General features: G+C 40.2%; 1 pseudogene; it reads left to right on the top strand.

Annotated features, from left to right (window-relative positions):
- The first annotated feature begins 10,631 nt into the window (after positions 1-10,631).
- LOC145713576 (ferritin heavy chain pseudogene) lies at positions 10,632-11,577 on the top strand (annotated as a pseudogene).
- Positions 11,578-19,632: the final 8,055 nt, after the last annotated feature.

Below are 19,632 nucleotides of genomic sequence, written 5' to 3'. Positions count from 1 at the left end.
TGGAGTATGATTGCCAGCATATATCTTGGGGGAGTTGAGATAAAGGAAGTTTCCAAAGGAATTTTTATATGTTAAAGTAGACTTACAGGATCCTGGAGGTTGGGATAATGTTAAGCCAAGATTCCCTTTTGCCCCTAGCAAAGTGTCATCATTGAGGCAGCTGAGCTCCTAGAGAGAGGTCACTCTGCCTGTTTCAAGGACTTGTCAATGGGCTGTAGGCAGTAAGGGAATTTAATTTTTCATTTGCCTTAGTTTCCCACATCACCATGGCAAGCAGTTACACCCCTTTCCTCTGTTCTTAGGTAGCCAAGAGCATCCGAGGAATATCACACATATCTCAGTATCCCACCCGGGGGGGGGGGGGAGGGGGTGGGCGGGGTGCTGCTGTTAGCCGGTACTTTTCCCTCAGCTTGCCCCACACTCCCTCATCAGCATGAACACAACTAGATAACTATCAAATCATCATAAATACCCCAGAAATCGACCTGAAGACTGACAGAACAAACTCCACAACTAAAGAGAAAGAAGAAGTAACATCAAAGAAGGTAGGAAGTGCAGAAACATGGTTTAGGGGAGAAACAGATTGCAGGTGCTGCAGAGGGGAGGGAGTTGTGGTTGGGGAGAAGCGCAAGAGAGAGAGGAGCACACAGTGAAGGCACAAGGACAACGCCACTGGCTTGGAAAATGAGAGGGGCTGCATTTTTTGAGTTCTTGCAACCAGGGCCTAAAGCCTAGAGTTTTAAAGGTCAGTGGGCTTCCTGGAATAGAACCTGGAGGGCACTGCACTGCTCCTGGAGAGAAGGCAGGCAAACAACCTGGAGGCAGACAGTGTGGAAACAGTAATCTGAAAAATGCCTGGGACACAAAGAAGGGAAATTATTTGCTCTTCTTGGAGCATGACCCTGGGGGGCAGCATTCATAGAGACACCTCTCCAGGAAGCGGGAGCTGGCTGGTGCCATTTCCTGCCCCAATCCCCCAGCCATAAACACAGAGCCACCTGGAGGAAGCAGTGCAGCCCTGCCGCTGGCTGCCTAACTTGCTTACACCAAGCCCCACCCACTGTGCTCTGGCAGGATTGCCCTTCTCAGTCAAGCTTGCCTCAGGCCCAGCATGGTGGGCCACTTCCCCAGAAGGCAAGCACAAATCCCTACCCACACCATGTCACCTGACCAGAGAATTCTTCAGGGCCTCAGATCTGGTGGAGTTGGTGTTAAGTCTCATTTCACGAGCAAACCAAAGCACACCTACTTAAAACTCACGACATTCAGGCCAGGGGCCAAAAACTACTCACAGCAGGCAGGGAGAACCTGCAGATGACTGGCTTGAAGGACACAACAGCCAAAACACCACAGCATAGTGCATGCAGCACACACTGGAGACACTCCCTAAAGAATCATGCTCTGCACACTACAGAACTTCTTTTCTCTTAAGGCCATTATTTTCAGGAGCAGGATATATAACTGGCTTTTCTAACACAGAGAAGAAGGCAGAAACTTAGAAAAAATGCCAAGACAGAGGAATTTATCACAAATGAAAGAACAAGATAAGGCTATGGCCAAAGATCTAAGCAAAAGAGATATAAGTAACATACCTGATGGAAAATTTAAAGCAACAATCATAAGGATACTCACTGGGCTTGAGAAATAGAGGACATCAATGAGACCTTTACTACAGAGATAAAAGAGTTAAAAAGAGACCTTTACCACAGAGATGAAGAATACAATAAATGAGATTGGAAACAGGTTTTATGCTATAAAAAGCAGGCTGGAAGAAGTAGAGGAAAGAATTAGGGACCTAGAAGAAAGTAAAAGAACCACATGATCCTCTCAATAGATGCAGAAAAAGCATTTGACAAAGTACAACATGCATTCATGATAAAATCCCTCAAGAAGGTAGGCTTAGAGGGAACATACCTCAACATAATAAGGGCTATATATGAAAAGCCCACAGCTAATATCATCCTCAATGGGGAAAAACTAAGAGCTTTTTCTCTAAGGTCAGGAACAAGACAAGGATGTCCACTCTCCCCCTATTACTTAACATAGTACTGGAAGCCCTAGCCTCAGCAATCAGAAAACAAAGAGATATAAAATATATCCAAATCAGTAAGGAAGAAGTCAAACTTTCACTATTTAAAGATGACTAGATACTCTATATAGAAAACCCAAGAGACCACCAAAAAACTACTAGAACTGATGAGCAAATTCCATAAAGTTGCAGGATACAAAAATCAATGAACAGAAATCTGTTGCACTTCTATACACCAATAATGAAGCAGCAGAAACAGAAATTAAGGAAACAATCCCATTTACAATTGCACCAAAAGCATTAAGATACCTAGGAATAAACCTAACCAAAGAGGTAAAAGACCTGCACTCTGAAAACTATAAAGTACTGATGAAAGAAACTGTAGATGACACAAAGAATTGGAAAGACATTTAATGCTCATGGATTGAAAGACCAAATATTGTTAAAATGTCTATACTACCCAAAACAATCTACACATTTAATGCAATCCCTATCAAAATACCAATAGCATTTTTCACAAAGCTGGAACGAATAATCCTAAAACTTATATGGAACCACAAAAGCCCCTAAAAAGCCAAAGGAACCTTGAAAAAGCAAAGCAAAGCTGGAGGCATCATAATTGCAGACTTCAAGTTACATTACAAAGCAGTAGCGATCACAACAGGATGGTACTGGCACAAGAAGGGAGAAATCAATGAAACAGAATAGAAAACCCAGAAATGAACCCACAACTATATGGCCAATTAGTCTTCAACAAAGCAGGAAAGAATATCCAATGGGAAAAAATGCTCTCTTCAACAAATGGTGTCAGGAAAATTGTACAGCTACATGCAAAAGAATGAAACTATACCACTTTCTTATACCAAACACAAAAATAAATTCCAAATGGATTAAAGAACTAAATGTGAGGCCATAAACCATAAAACCCTAGAGAAGAACACAGGAAGTAACCTATTTGACATTGGCTGCAGCCACCTTGTTCTAGTTATGTCTCCTGAGGCAAGGGAAACAAAAGCAAAAATAAACTATTGTGACTTCATCAAAATAAAAAGCTCCTGCACAGTGAAGGGAACAATCAACAAAACTAAAGGGCAACCTATGGAAGAGGAGGAGATATTTGCAAATGACATATCTGATAAAGGCTTGGTATCCAAAATATATAAAGAACTTATAAAACCCAACACCCAAAAAACAAATAATCCAATTAAAATATGGGCAGAAGGCACGAATAGACATTTTTCCCAAGAAGACATACAGATGACCAACAGACACATGAAAAGATGTTCAACATCACTCATCATCAAGGAAATGCAAATGAAAACTACAGTGAGATACCACCTCACACCTGTCAAATGGTGAAAATCAACAACACAAGAAACGACAGGTTTTGGCAAGGATGCAGAGAAAGGGGAACCCTTGTGCACTTTTGGTGTGAATGCAAACTTGTGTAGCCACTGTGGAAAACAGTATGGAGGCTCCTCAAAAAGTTAAAAATAGAACTAACCTCTGATCCAGTAATTACACTATTTACAGAATACACAAATACTAATTTAGGGGTGCCTGGGTGGCTCAGTCGGTTAAGTGTCAGACTTTGTCTCAGGTCATGATCTTGTGGTTCTTGAGTTCAAGCCCCACATTGGGTTTTCTGCTGTCAGTGCGGAGGATACTTCAGATCCTCTGTCTGCCTCCCTCTCTGCCCCTCCTCCACTCTCTCGCTCTCTCAAAAATAAATAAAAACATTAAAAAAATGCTAATATAAAGGGATACATGCACCTCAATGTTTACAGCAGCATATCTACAATAGCCAAATTATGGAAATAGCCCAAGTGTCCATCAACTGATGAATGGATAAAGAAGAAATGGTACATATATACAACAGAATATTAGCCATAAATAAGAATGAAATCTTGCCATTTGCAACAACATGGATGGAGCTAAAGAGTATTACGCTAAGTGAAATAAGTCAGAGAAAGACAAATACCAAGTGATTTCACTTGTGGAATTTAAGAAGCAAACCACAGGAACAAAGAAAAAAAGAGATAAGCCAAAAAACAGACTCTTAATTATAAAGAACAACGTGATGGTTACCAGAGGGGAAGTGGGCAGGAGGCGGGGGATGGATTGAATAGGTGATGGGAGTGAAGGAGTACACTTGTGATAAGCACCAGGTGATGTATGGAAGTGCTGAATCACTATATTACACATCTGAAACTAATATTACACTGTATGTTAACTATACTGGGATTAAATAAAAGCTTAAAAAAAATAAATATCTAGAACATCTGTGGCATGCAAGTCCAATTCAATGTATGTTAAGGACAGTATTTATAGACGAGGAATTGTTTCTTAAGGGTTTCTGTCCTCCACACTATACCTAGAACAGAGCCTCACAAACAGAAATTAATGAGAATTTGTTGGTGGATTTCATTCAGACAAGTTCCTTTTCCCTTATGGAACATAAAACCCTTTTTTGTGAATGCCTTTTTCATCTTTTCATAGTCTTGGGTGGTAGATAAGAAGCCATCATCATGCAAATTTGCTTCCTTCAATATTGCCCAAACATGAAAATAATAACTTTTCATGACAAATGACCTGTATAGTCACTACTCTGAATTTGATCTCCATCATATAGCCTGCTTCTTGGCTGATACACTGTTCCTTTTTTCAAGTAACAGCCCTCTTATAACTATATGACACATAATTTTTAAATATGTACAATTCAATGTTTTTAGTATATTCCCAGAGTAGTGCAACCATGACGACTATATAATTTCAAAACATTTTCATATCTTCAAAAGAGGCCATGTACCCATGTGTACCCATTAGAAGTCACTCCCCATTCCTCTTCCCTCCAGCCCCTGGAAAATACTAGTCTACTTTCTTTTTCCATGGATTTGTCTATTCTGGCATTTCATATAAGGGGAACCATACTGTATGCAGCTTTTGGTGATAGGCTTCTTTCATTTCAGCATGTTTCCAAGGTTTATCCTTACTGATGCATGTATCAGTACTTTGTTCAATTTTTTTTGTTGTTGAGTAATATTCCATAGTATGGATATACCACATTTTGTTTATCTATTCATCAGCTGATGGGCAATTGGGTTGTTTTCCATTTTTGGTTTTTATGAATAATGCTGGCAGAACATTTGTGTACAATAGTTTGGAGGGACATAGGTTTTCAGTTCTCTTGGGATATAAACCTAGGAGTGGAATTGCTGAGTCATGTGGTAACATATGTTTAACATTTTGAGGGACTGCCGGCTGTTTTCTAAGTTTCACACAATTTTACAATCCCACTGGCAAGGTATGAGAGTTCCAATTTCTCCACATCCTCATCAACACTTGTTGTTGTCTATCTTTTTTATTATTGCCATCCTAGTGTGGGTGAAGAGGTTTCTCATTGTGGTTTTGACTGAATTTTCCTGGGGGCTATTAATGTTAAACATCATTTAATGTGATTATGGGCCATTTGCGTGTCTTTTTTGAATACATGTGTATCCAAACCCTCTGCTCATTTTTATTGGGTTATTTGATTTCCATTGCTTAGTTGTGAGTTTTCTGCCATTCTCTGCATTGTCTTTTCCTTATCTTTTGAAGTACAAAAGTTTTTATTTTTTTAAAGTTCTTTTTCTTTTAATTTTTTTTAATGTTTATTTATTTGAGAGACAGAGACAGAGTGCAAGCGGGGGAGGGGTAGAGAGCCAGAGGGAGACACAGAATCTGAAAAAGGCTCCAGACTCTGAACTGCCAGCACAGAGCCCAGTGCAGGGCTCAAACAAACCGTGAGATCACGACCTGAGCTGAAGTTGGACACTTACCCGGTGTCCCAAAGTACAAAAGCCTTTAATTTTGCTGTAGTCCTATCTTTTACTTCAGTTTATGTTTTGGGAGTCATATGTAAAAAACTAGTGCCTAGCCCAAGGCTATAAAGATTTACTCCTATCTTTTCTGTAAGCTTTAGAGCGCTACCTCTTAAAGTCTATAATCCATTTATAAGTTAATTTTTTGCATATGGTGTGAGGTAGGTGTCAGTCTATTTTTTTGAGTGCAGCCATCATTTGTTACCCACTGAATGGTCTTTGGCAACCTTGTCAAAAACCAATTGACCATAAATGCATAGTTTTATTTCTGGGTCCTCAATTCTATTCCATTGATTTACATTTCTACTCTTAGACTAGTACTACACAGTCTTTATTAACATAGCCTTGTAGTAAGTTTTGAAATCAGGAAGTGTGAGTCCTCCAACTTTGTCCTTTCTCATTACCATATGAATTTTAAGTGTGGTTTAATTTTTTCAAAGAAAAATAAATAAATAATAATAAAAACCCAAACGAATTGGGTGTTTTTTGTTTTTTGTTTTTTTAGAGATGTGTTGAATCTTTAGATTGCTTTGAAGATTTCCATCTGATTCTGGGTCAGGAATATTGAATAAAGGAGTGCAAGAAAGTAAATGTTTCTTAATGCATGATGCCAGGTATTATAGGAGTATAAATAATGTGCACAATATACAGGTATGACTGGATATGTTGGTATTTGATATATATGAGTTATTTGTTGTATAAACTCATGCTGAAGCTGTATTTTTAAGAATTTATATGAGATAGTCAGGGTTGAGAATAAACTGGTAAAATTAAAAAAATGACAGACAGCAGGATTCATTTTGACTATGGAATAAATAACATTGATGATGGCAGGTGAGTTGTCATGTTAACAATATTAAGTCTTCTGATCCAGCAACATGGAGCGTCTTTACATTTATTCAGGTCTCATGCAGTTTCTTTCAACAATGTTTTGTAGTTTTCTGTGTACAATCTTGCAATTCTTTTGTCAATTTATTTCTTAGTATTTTCTTCTTTTTGATGCTATTGAGAATGGAATTGTTTTCTCAATTTAACTTTCAGATTGTTCATTACTGGTGTTTAAGAACACAAATGAGGGTGGCTCAGTTGGTTAAGTGTCTGGCTCTTGGTTTTGGCTCAGTTCGTGGTCTCATAGTCCGTGAGATTGAGCCCCACATCAGGTTCCATGGCAACAGTGCGGAGCTTGCTTGGGATTCTGTCTCCCTCTCCCTCTGCCCCTCCCCTGCTCATTCTTTCTCTCTCTCCCTTTCTCTCAATAAATAAATAAACTTAAAAAAACACAATTGATTTTTGTGTATTGATTTTGTATCCTAAAATCTTGCTGAACTTGTTCATTAATTTTATAAATTTTGTTGTGGAATCCTTAGGGATTTCTATATGTAATGTGCAAATAAAAATAGTTTTACTTCTTCCTTTCCTATTTGAATGCCTTTTATTTCTTTTGCTTGCCTAATTTACTTGGCTAGAAACTCCAGTACAATGTTGAATAGATGTGGTGAGATCAGATATCTTTGTCTTGTTCCTAATCTTAGAGGAAAAATTTCATTTCTGACCCCAAGTATGATGTTAGTTGTAGGTTTTTGTATATGTCTCTTTTAGGATTAGGAAGTTTCCTTCTAATCTTAGTTTGTTAGCTATTTTTATCATAAGAATATGATGGATCTTCTCAAATTCTTTTCCTGCATTTATTGAGATGTTGTTTTTGCCCTTTATTCTATTAACAAATAGTATATTGCATTGATTTATCTTCATATGCTGAAACAGCACTGCAATCCTTAAATAAATACCACTTGGTTGTGGTATATAATCATTTGTATATGTTGCTGAATTCAGTTTGCTAATATTTTGTTCATAATTTTTACAGCTGTTCCTTAGCACTATTTGTGGTTTTCTTGTCTCGTTTTGATACTGTAACATTTAAAATTTTCCACTTTCCCTAGGTTGTTCTCTTGCTAAATAAATAGTTCTCCATTTTTCCTCAAATCATGCCATTTTCTGGATCTCTAGTTACTCACTAAAGAGAAAGAGAGTGAAACTAAGAATGAAGGAGAGAGACTGAAAGTAAAGAAAGGCAAACGTACTCTCAGCTATGATGGGCACATATGATTAATCTCTAAGTAATTTTGACTTGTTAACTAAATTCTGTGGCCTTATCACAGGTCTTAAGACAGTTGAATTGAACTCTCTAGAGCTCTCTGGACTCCATTTTGTCAAAAGAGAACAAAGTGACTCTGTCCTACACACACGCATTCACGCGTGCCAGCGCTAAACCACGACTATGACCACCACCGTCACCACCATACCTCTTTTAAACTCATACTCTGTGCCAAACTTGGCCTGAGAAGAAACCAACATTCCACCTCTATAGAGCAGTAGCACTTATCTATTCTTTTCCACTTTTTAAATATAAATATGTAGTTACTCTCCAGTGAGAGGGCCAGCGCAGAGCCCAGTGAAATCATGTTGATAATTCTCCTCTCTCTCTCTGAACACTGTGACACAGATAAAAACAAATTTTAAAAAAATATCAAGGAAAATCTAGAAAGGAGTATTCTTATTCAAGGGCAATTTTAGCCTGCTTGTTGGATATCCATCTTGTTTCCTAGGGGCAGGAACTGACAAAAAGAACATTTGATTTTGAATTGGCTCTTCTTGTTCAGTCACTTGGTTCTAGGCATACAGGTACAAGTCATTCAAAGGACAAAGCCTTGGGTAGCCACCTTAATTTACCCTGGCCAGGAACCTATCAAGAAGCCTCATTCTGCCCCATGGCTTTGATCCAGTATCCTTTGGCACCATACAGTATAAAGAGATTTCTCATCTAGACCTATATTCCAAATGACCAGCCCACCCACAGACCCCATAGCTGACCTGCTGGCCTCTCCATAGGGCCAATGCCTAATAAGAGTAGACATGCTTTACCCTTGTTTTATTCAAAGTTCTCAACATTTTGGTTTTGTTCCAGGCTACAAAATATTTCCTGACTTGTGACAAACTCTTTCTTACTTATGCCTAATTGGACTTATCTTGTTCTTCATTCTTTTGGATTTTTAAGGTGGGAAGTTAGATAATTTATTTGAGACTTTTACTCTAGTGCTATAAATTCCCATCTAAGCATTGGTTTTAGCTGCATCTCAAAAATGTTGATATGCTGTGCTTTACTTACGTGGAGTTCCAAATAATTTTTAATACTTCCTGGTCTCTTTCAGTTATGGACTGTTCAGAAGTATATGTCTTAGTTTTCAAATATTTGGGTATTTTTTTAAGATACCTTCGTGATTTCTAGTTTAATTCTATTGTGGTCAGAGAACATATCTTGCATGATTTGAATCCACTTAAGTTTATTGAGACTTGTTGTATGGCCCAGAGTATGGTCTGTCTTGGTAAATGCTCCATGTGCACTCAAAAATAATATGCTTCTAAAGAATAAGCTTCTAAAGATTCCTTTCTTTTATGTCTCTATGATTTTTCTAAACATGAACATTATTTCTTCTTTTCGTTTCTTTTTTCCCTGACTATAACAAGTCAGAACTATAACAAGTAAACCCCACCAGTTGCCTACAGAGAGTAGAACTGTGTGTTTTTTGAGCTATGTGAATGCATTAATTATTTGAAAAATAAGCATATTTTTAAAAAGTAAAGAGTGGTAATTGAATAATGGGAGTGGACTGAACTCAAAGACAATTATGTACACATACACAAGCCAGAATGAATATAGTTAGCGAACCAGAGGTCGTGAAGAATGCTTGGAAGATAGAAGCAGGAGTTGCTTTCAGACTGATAACACCAGAGAAGTTAAAATACCTGCAGTAGAAAGTCAAGCACACTCAAAGAAGGCTCAAGAACAGAATCAAGGACCAGCAGAGGTCCTGGGTGGACTATGAGATTAAAGAGCTGATCTCTGAACAACAGATCTTCCCCCCACCCCCCCTACCCCCACTCTGACCTTCATCCAACCTTGCATTGGACAAAGCCACAGTGGCAAATGAACCACTTTGACTTCTTTAAACTACACTCCCATGACAGTGAGTTACTTGAACAGAAAGGGAAACCAAGTTAGCATAGGCGTTAGACAACTGAAGACCTGCAAAACAGAAATGAAACAAAACAAAAGAATACTTCTACCTAGAAGAAAGATCTATCTACCCAAGCCTTTTGGTGTCAGAGAAATGCCATGCTTGGGCATTGGGGATAGTATCTATCCTACCTGTAAGCTCCATGACATCTACTCCCACAGGAGAAGACCACTCCCTGGTTGACACCCTCCATCCTCCCTATTCATAGGAGAAACTTGTTAGTGAAATGGACATCATGACTGTAAATCAGACCCATGCTAATGACCTAGGCTAATAAAATAAGTCATTTATTGCTAAATATGAATGTGCAAAGTTTGAAGTATTTCAAGAAAGTAAAAGAGATGATGACAAACACATGTATTTATATTTTACAAGAAATAGAAATTTACCAAAAAAGTTCAAATTCATATTCTTAGAATTTTGCAAGACAGTGGGTTTATAAAATAAGAACATGCTGCAATAGAAGGAATTGGAGAACAAAATTAAGTATTTGGGAAATAGACATATTATCGCAAAATTAAAAACTTAAACACCAGGTGCTCAGCGCAGGGTCTCCCTGCCTCACATAGGCTCCAACTGAACCTGGAACAGAGCATGCGCGGCCCCGCCCCACCCCTTATCCCCCTTCCCCCAAACCGGAAACTCGCCCCCGTTTCCTGTAACGGACCCCAGTTCCGGTCTTGTCCCAGAGCTGCTGCCGCGTCCGAGCCCAACGGACGCTGCCTAGAGGTCTCCACTGCCACTGAGTGCCTCTGGCTTCTCTCGCCATTCAAGCTGGGCAATTTTCGAGGCCGCCGCCGCCGCCTTGGGCCTTGCCGCTGCCCAATCCGGAGTCCTCGCTTCGGAGTCACCTTCGCCCTCGTCTTGGTGCCAGTGCTGCCAGCCATGGCCACCGCGCCGTTCTCTCAAGTGCGCCAGAACTACCACCCGCAGTGCGAGGCCGCCATCAACAGCCAGATCAACCTGGAGCTCTACGCCTCCTACGTGTACCTGTCGATGGCCTTCTATTTCGACCGCGCCAACGTGGCCCTGGAGAATTTCTCCAAGTTCTTCCTGCGCCAGTCCCACGAGGAGAAGAAGCGTGTCGAGAAGCTGATGCAGCTGCAGAACCAGCGTGGGGGCCGCATCCGCCTCCACAACATCATGAAGCCTAACCGCGACAACTGGGAGAGCGGCCTGAAGGCCATGGAGTGCGCCTTTCACCTGGGGAAGAGCGTGAACCAGAGCCTGCTCGACCTGCACCAGCTGGCCACCGACAAGAACGACGCCCATCTGTGCAGCTTCCTGGAGACCAACTACCTGCACGAGCAAGTCAAGGTCATCAAAGAGCTGGGGGGCTACATCACCAGCCTGCGCAAGATGGGGGCCCTGGAAGATGGCTTGGCAGAGTACCTCTTTGACAAGCTCACCCTGGGCAACAGCGACAAGCATTGAGTTGGGACTGCCTTCCCATAGCCACAGGGTGCATGGTGACTTCCCCTGGTCACCATGCCGGGCATGCATTTTGCAGTATTGCGCTTGCAAACGTTCCAGTTTTTTTTCTTCCAGTTTTGCCATAAATAAATGAAATTATTTGGTTTCAATAAAGTTATTTGGTTCCTAAATAAATAAAGGTCTCTGGTTCATTCGAGTGTGCATAACTCTAACCTTTTAAGTTTTTTTTTTTTTTTTTTTTTTTTTTTTTTTTAATTTTTTTTTCAACGTTTTTTATTTATTTTTGGGACAGAGAGAGACAGAGCATGAACGGGGGAGGGGCGGAGAGAGAGGGAGACACAGAATCGGAAACAGGCTCCAGGCTCCAGGCTCCGAGCCATCAGCCCAGAGCCTGACGCGGGGCTCGAACTCACGGACCGCGAGATCGTGACCTGGCTGAAGTCGGACGCTTAACCGACTGCGCCACCCAGGCGCCCCGAACCTTTTAAGTTTTAAAACAGGTATCCAGGAGTCCCTCCACCCACCCATGCCTCATCCACATACAGCTCAGGATTTCCATAGATGAAAGAAGAAGTTATTCCATGGGACCACGGAAAATGCAAAATTAATCTTCCCATTCTAAACTATAGGCAGATGGGGGTTGGGTGGTGTGAGGTGGGGCCCTGGTGAATGTGGGTGGGTGTGCATGGGAAATTATAAGAAAAAAAAAAGATGGTGTAGAATTCATCATAGTGGTTTCCTCTAACGAAGAACTGAAGAATGTGATAAGGCAGGGATTAAAGGGAATCTTCAACATTACACGAAGACTTTTTATTTACTAAAATACGCAAACAAAAAAAAAATAAAATAAAATATGCAAACATTAATGTTTGAGCTTCTGGGTGGGAACACGGGGGTCTTAGAAGCAGGTATGGCAGAGCATCTTTTTTGACAAGCTCACCCCGGGCAACAATGATAATATAATTGAGCCTTTAGGCTCACTTTCCCATAGACATGGGAGGGACCTCCTAGGCCACCATGCTGGACACGCATAGTGCCCTTACAAAATATTCAAATACAGTTTTCTCCTTCAATTGTACACTTTCTTCTCTCAGAGTAATAAGGTACCAAAAAACCCCACACTACCTGATTAGAAGAGCTGAACAATATCAGGTCAAGGCTAAGGTCAAATTTGTGATATTGAATATGAAATAGAATAAATCCCCCTAAATGTTAAGCCAGTGAGTCTGGCTGCTTTGAAGAATACAGAGGGTGAGGGAGAGTTGAAGCTGGGAGGCCAGTCAGGAGATATTGTCACCAGTCAGATGAGAGACAATGGTGGTTGAACAGGAGAGGAAGCTGAAGAAAAGGTGACTGAGACAAATTCTAGTTGCATCTGGATGACGCAACAAGATTTCCTCATGGATCAGAGGTGACGAATGAGAAATGGGAGAAATTATCTAGGTTCTGCTATTTGTACTTGAACACCTGACTTGATGGTAATGCTATTTATTAATCTGAGGATGCTTTCTGGGGAACATGAGGGGTGGGGAAGGCATGTCACATGAAATCTGAGATGCCTATTAGATATGCAAGTGGAACTGTCATGCAGGGGGTCAGAAGAATGAATCTGGAGCTCAGGTGGGATGTCACGTTTGGAAATACACACATAGGTGACATCAGCTACAGATGGTGTTGAGGTCATGGGACCGGATAAGCTCACCAGAAACAAGAGCATAGAGAATATGGCACAGCCAGCCCCATGCCCAGTGCAGCTACCATTAGAGGATGGGTTGAGATGTTCAAACATCCAGAGGGCTGCTGGTCCCACCCTGACCATTACCTCATTCCACACTGTGACCATCTGTGCCCATTCCAAGTGTCCCCAAATCAGCCTGTTCCTAACCTCAGAGTGGCCTTTGGTTTCTGCTTTCAAGATGTAGTGAGAAGTTAGCCTATTATCTTGTCTTCATGGCTATGGGTAGAAAGAAATTATCTCTTAGTAAAAAGATTTTCCAATGAAGTGAAAAAGCTGCTAAGCTCTCCCCTTTTATAAACTCTTCCCTCTCGCAGTATACTCTGTTTGACCAAATGAAATCTGTGCTCATGTAAACCTTAAAGTTGTCCATGTCTTGAAAAAAAACACTCAAAACATTTTGTTTCTTCTATACTAGTGTAGTTTACAAAGATCAAAATTAAAAATGTATATGCATTGTATATGATATTCAAAGATACATGGGTAGCTTGAGTCTCCTTAAAGCTAACAGATTGCTGTGAAGTTTTAGTAAAAAATGAACAAGTTTAGCTAATCAGTAATATCCTTTCACATTTTCCCATGATTGTGTTTTAACATTATCTTAAAAATGAAGATTATGGCCCTTCCAGTTTTGTTTCCAGAAAATGTTATTAACCTCTTTTATTTTTGCTAGTCAAACTTGATCTTTCTCTGCTTGGTTTGAAGTTGTCTGCTCCCCCTGACATTGCCTCAGGGGTGTGTGTGTGTACATATACATATATATACACATAAATACATATGTATATACTTATATGTACATATATAACTGTTCTCTTCTAGATATGAGGAAGCATAGAGTGATTATCAATATATGAGTTTTCAAAACTGGAAATTGACTGGGGATCTTTTCTACTTTCCGGTTTTGGAGAAGCAGTTGGTATAGTGGTTTCTTAACCTCACACTGCCTGGGTTCACATCCCGGCCTAGCCACTTACTAAATTGGGTGAATTTGGGCATGTAATTTAACTTTTCTGTGCCTCCGTTTCCTCCCATGTAAAAGAGGGATAATAAAAGCATCAACGCCATCGGTTGCTGAGAAGATTAAATGAGTGAATATGTTTAAATGTTTCCAACAGTGCCTGGCACACAGAGTACACATAAGCCATCATTTATCACCACCACCTTCATCCACTTCTAAGTTCTTGGTGGTGTTCCTTTGGGGAGAAGATTCCACATCTGTACTTTGCCACTGGGGGTCGCTCTTGCATTTCAACCAACTGTGTCATTCTGAATACCGAGAAGGAAAAATCCTTGGTAGCTGCTTGGCTGTCAGGTGCCGCCAGGAGTCAGGAGGCTAGATTGCTGTTTTCAGGCCCCAAAGTCAGGCCCAAGCCTGGAGGGGGGGTTGCTGTTTCAATCAGCCTTCCCCTTAAATCGCCCCCTCCAACATTTTTTGCGTATTCTTCCCAAACCCAGGTTGCCTGAGCCTTCTCTTTCCAACTTAACTAACATTCCACTCTTCAGAGATGGGAAAGAAAGGATGAAGTGCTAATCCTGATTCCACCATCATCTGGATATTTGAACCTGAAATGGAGTGGAATGGGTGGACTGGAAAAGGAGAATGGGCAAAAGGGCTACTAATAGCACAACAACTAAAATTGAAAAATCACTTTAGCACATAGGTACTCAAACTTTGCTGCACATTAGAACTGCCTGCAGAGTGTTTAGAACTCTCAACATCCAGTCCACATCCCAGGCCAAATGTATCAGTCTCTGGGGCAGGGCCTAGACATCCCAGGCATGAAAAACAGGGCAAACACCTTGCTACCCAAAGTGTGGTTCTCTGCCCAGCACGTCACTGTCATCTGAGAGCTTGTTAGAAATTCAAAATCTTAAGCCCTACCCCAGGCCTACTGAATCACAATCTAATTTTGGTGGGATGGGTTAAATAGGTGATGGCGATTAAGGAGGGCACTTGTTGTGATGAGCACTGGGTGCCATATGGAAGTGTTGAATCACTACATTGTACTCCTGAACCTAATAGAACAGTGTGTGTTCACTAACTGAAATTTAAGTAAAAACTAAAAAAAAGAATCTACATTTTAAAGACCCCAGATGATGTATATGCACACTGAATTTTGAATAGCATTCTTGGCATTCATTTTGGAATCACCTGGGGAGCTGGAAGGTAATTCTGATGCATGGGTTTAAACAACTTACTGGGCCACACCCTCCAGTAAGTAGTGGACCAAGCACAATAAAAATGTACGCTAACATCAATTATTGAATCAATAATCATTGACCACACGCGTGCATGCACACATACATGCACACACAATTTTACCCAAATCTGCTCTTCTATCATTAACTGGTTTGTTTCAGAGTGTGGGTTGGCAAACTACAGCCTATAAGCCAAATCTGGCCCCTATGTGTTTTTACAAAGTCTTATTAGAACAGAGCTGCACCCATTCAATTATCTATTGTCAATGGCTGCATTTGCACTACAACAATACAGTCAGTAGTTGTAACAAAGACCATATGGCCTGCAAAGCCTAAAACGTTTACAGAAAATCTTCACCAGCCCATGTCTGATAGTAACTTGCCACAGGCCCTGGATTCATCTAAATCTGCCAGATATGTTAAACCTTTCACCTGCCTCTATGCATCTATGCATTTGTCCTTTTCTGTTTCCTTTTATTTTCTCTCACTTTCAATAAATATTCTAGAATGCTTTGGGTAGATACAATATTTTACAGTGTTACAAGTATTGCAATTGTCACCTTCCAGACTGACATCTTTGTGTATTTCAGCAACTCAGCCTGGGGCCTTTCTGTGTCTTGAGTTTTGCTAGTCCCTCAATAAGCCTTTGTTAATTGAGGGCCATCAGTCATCCTGCTTCTGGGAGCATCGGAGTGGAACAATGCCTGACTAGCCTTTTTGACTGATTCTCCACAATCACATATTCATCACAGAGACTGCTTAAAGTGTACTCAGTTTTAAGTTATTGCAATCTATTCCAATCATCTTTCTTACTGTGAGGCATTTAAATTTCATTAATATGCAAAACTACTGCCTTGCCTAAGGAGGAATAGACTCCTTCCCTTTTATCTGTATTTCAGCATTTAGTTTTTGTAATGTTGTGTTTGGCTTATAACTTATTATATGTGATATTAACTATGCCACACGCAACAAGGAGGTTTACTCTTTTTTCCTGTGGGATAATTCTCTGTGCATGATTTTCTTTCCTCCCAAAAGTTGAATTCTTCTATAAAGTTTATGGAGAAGTGAATAAAATATATTTTACATCTATAAATTATAAGATAAACCTAAATTAAAACATTCTAAGAAAGGAGCATCCATATTACTTGTGAATTTTTTGGCCAAACAGCCATTCTTTCAACAAATTATATTGAATTCGGTGATGTGTCCTGCACTATGCTTGGCACTAAGAATATAAGGTGACAACACATAGAAGTATGCTGGAAAAGACAGATACATAAGCAGATACCTTCAATCTATTTGGGTGAAATCTAAAAGAGGAGGAAACACAGAGCACTATGTGAGTTCAGGAGAGGAAAGAAGTCTAGATTTTACCTGGGAGAAAGGAAACTCACTGTGGAAGTGACACTGAGTCTTGAAAGATGAATTGGAGTTTTTCAAGTAGACAAAGGAGGAAAGGGTACGTCAGCTCTGTTCATTTGCTGCAAAGGAGCCAAGACAGAGGAAAAGGTTACAGATTCAGGAGTGTAAGGGGATACAGTTAATAAAAGAAGATCTAGACGAGGAAAAGACAAGTGGTAGATTTACCTTACACAGGAGGAGGGACAGGTTTTTCTTTTAGGAAACTCTATAAAAACTCTTCTCTCAAAAGTAATCACTGACTTTGTAATTAATATCACCTTTGGTCTTTTTTCAGCACTTGTCTTGCTTAATCACTGTAACAATTAGCAGTGTTGACTAGTCCTTCCTTCCTTGCCTTCTCTTTTCATAATTTACTTAAGATCTATCTGTAAAAAAATATACAGACCTAACCACTGTTGGGGAGGGAAATTTTTCTTCTACTCTTCTAGTTTCAGTGGCTGGTCAAACAATTAAAATGACATAAGACAGATTAACAGGAGAAAAATAAATTTAATTTCATACCAATGGGACCTCCAAATATTCAAGGCTCAAAATGCAGCCAGATAATTGGGATTTATATTAAATATCAGAAAGGAGGTCAGGAGTCTCGAAATAGAAAGAGGAGGAAGGCCATTCGCAGAAAGGCAAAGGAGATGTTTGGAAAACAAAGGTCGCCCTGTTAGGCAGATAAATTTCTTAGGTTAAGAGGTATAGCTAGTAATATAGCTCTTTTCCTAGTACAGACAGGTAATGGAGTTGGAGGGGGAAGAGGTAAAGAGCTTTTCCTGAATCTGCTGGGTTTTGACTGTCTTTAGCACAAAATAATCCATATACCAAAGAGGCATATTTTGGGATGAAAGATTCTGTTCCTCTTCCCCTCCCTTTTAGATTCTGCTATTGACCTTTCCAACTTTTATTTTATATACACTCCCCCTTGAGTTCAGACATATCCATGGACAATATTGTTATCTCTATCTCTCTGTCTCTCTTTCTCAGTCTATCTCTCCTCCCAGATTCTTTTCTTGACTACGAGACTTGCACAGTTATATGTGAAACATCTCCCTATGGATGTTCCCAGAAGACTCAGACTCAACAAGTCCCCCAATGAACTCACTGTCCCTTCTCCAAACTCTCCCTAGATTTGCCAGACCTTCCCATAGTCTTACAGGTAATAAATTTCAGAGTCATCCTAGATTTCTGGCTCTTAGTCTGAACACATATTCCTCTCCTACCCAACAGCCCCCATCTTTTTAGGCTGTAATCATCTATGACCTAATAATTTCCCTAATCTCTGAACCTGTCAGGGTTCTTGGTGGCAAATCGGAAAATCTGATTCTGCCTAACAAAAACAGAAAAGACATTTGTTAGAAGGATGTCTAGAACATATTGGGAAGGATGTAGAACTTTACCCCGAAAATTGGAAGCATCATAGTATTAAAAAAAAAAAAAAATTCAACCGAGTAAATTTGAAGATCTAATTGGCTTATGAATTGATTCATGAATTGGGTAGCACCCCAGCTTCAAGTAGAGGGGAGCTCCAAAGGGCTACAGAAAGGGAAAGGTTTTTAATGACAAGGAAGTCATAAACAGGAAAAAAAGGAATATTTTGGGTGACAAAAGAAAAGGATCTTAGTAGGTCGATGACCTTATCTTCCTTTGGGAGATGGAGAGGGCCCACGTGACAGATTACCTTATTGGTACTGACCAGGAAATTTCTGACTGATTAAGACTACATTTCTGAGGGAGGCTCAAAGTGTAGTTAAATTAGGTTTTAAGACTTGGTGTGGTGACTTGGCCTGTAGTTTTCTTTTTAACAGAAAGTGGAGCTTTGTCAACAGGAAAGGTGCTCAGACACTGGACTGCCCAAAATGATAACATGTAACATATAGTTCTTCTAACCCTCTTTTAGTAGATGCTGTTGGTGATTGGCCCAGATCAACTTGACCAGCCAGGACACCCAAACCTCCAGCTGTTTGTGAGTACTGCAGCTAACAGCATATACCTGTGACCCTCTCAGAAAGATTGGCCTTGACTAACTGGGGAAGCCAAGGACAGAGGCGTAAAAGTTTGGACCCTTTGCCCTGTCTCTACAGTGAGATTTATGCTCCAGAATCTGTCTTGTATCAAGCCAAGGTCAGATTTTACCTGAGATTATCCTTGCTTGGTTCTTCCTTGGCCCTATTCTTCTTTCTTTACTCCTGTACAGATTTCTCCTGAGTGTACTCCTCCAATAAATCCCTGTCTTAGGTTCTGTTTCCAGAGACCCCAAGATCTACCCTTAAACAGAGCTGATCACCTGTTCTCTTTTGTGTTACCAAAACTCAAACTTGATTTCTTTTTAATGGCACTTACTATGGTGTCTGACTTTTTCCACATGTGTTTATCCTTCAATACTGTAGGGGCCAAGGGCAGGCTACCCCAAGATGGGCCACTTTGGCATGAAGATTATTTTGAGTCACAAGCAATCAAAACCAGAAGATTTAGGAAAAGCTCTTTTACCTCCCCCTCAACTGCCTAAATGTACCAGGATATTCTTCTTTACCTAAGAAACTTACCTACATATTAGGGCAACTTTTGTTTTCCAAATACCTCCTCTCACCTTCCTGCTAATGGTCTTTCTCTCCCATGCATCTGAGATGCTTACCCCTCTCCCTTAGCTTAGGATGTCATATAAGCCTCATGTTGCCCATCTTTGGAATTTCATGTCTATGTGGATTCTCCATATATACAAAACTAAATTTTATTTTCTCCTGTTAATCTAGCCCATGTCAATTTGATCCTTGGTCCAGTTAGAAGGACAGAAGAAATTTCTTCCTCCCCAAAAACAGATTAGGGAATCCTTGAGTGCAGGAAATGGGTGTATTTTTTTTCTTTCCTTAAGCCCTAGAATATATGTAA

Source organism: Panthera onca, chromosome X (genome assembly GCF_046562875.1).
Source record: "Panthera onca isolate mPanOnc1 chromosome X, mPanOnc1 haplotype 2, whole genome shotgun sequence".
In the NCBI taxonomy this organism is placed as follows: domain Eukaryota; kingdom Metazoa; phylum Chordata; class Mammalia; order Carnivora; family Felidae; genus Panthera; species Panthera onca.
The sequence above is the reverse complement of the archived record's forward strand: the minus strand, read 5'-3'. Positions and strand labels throughout refer to the sequence as shown.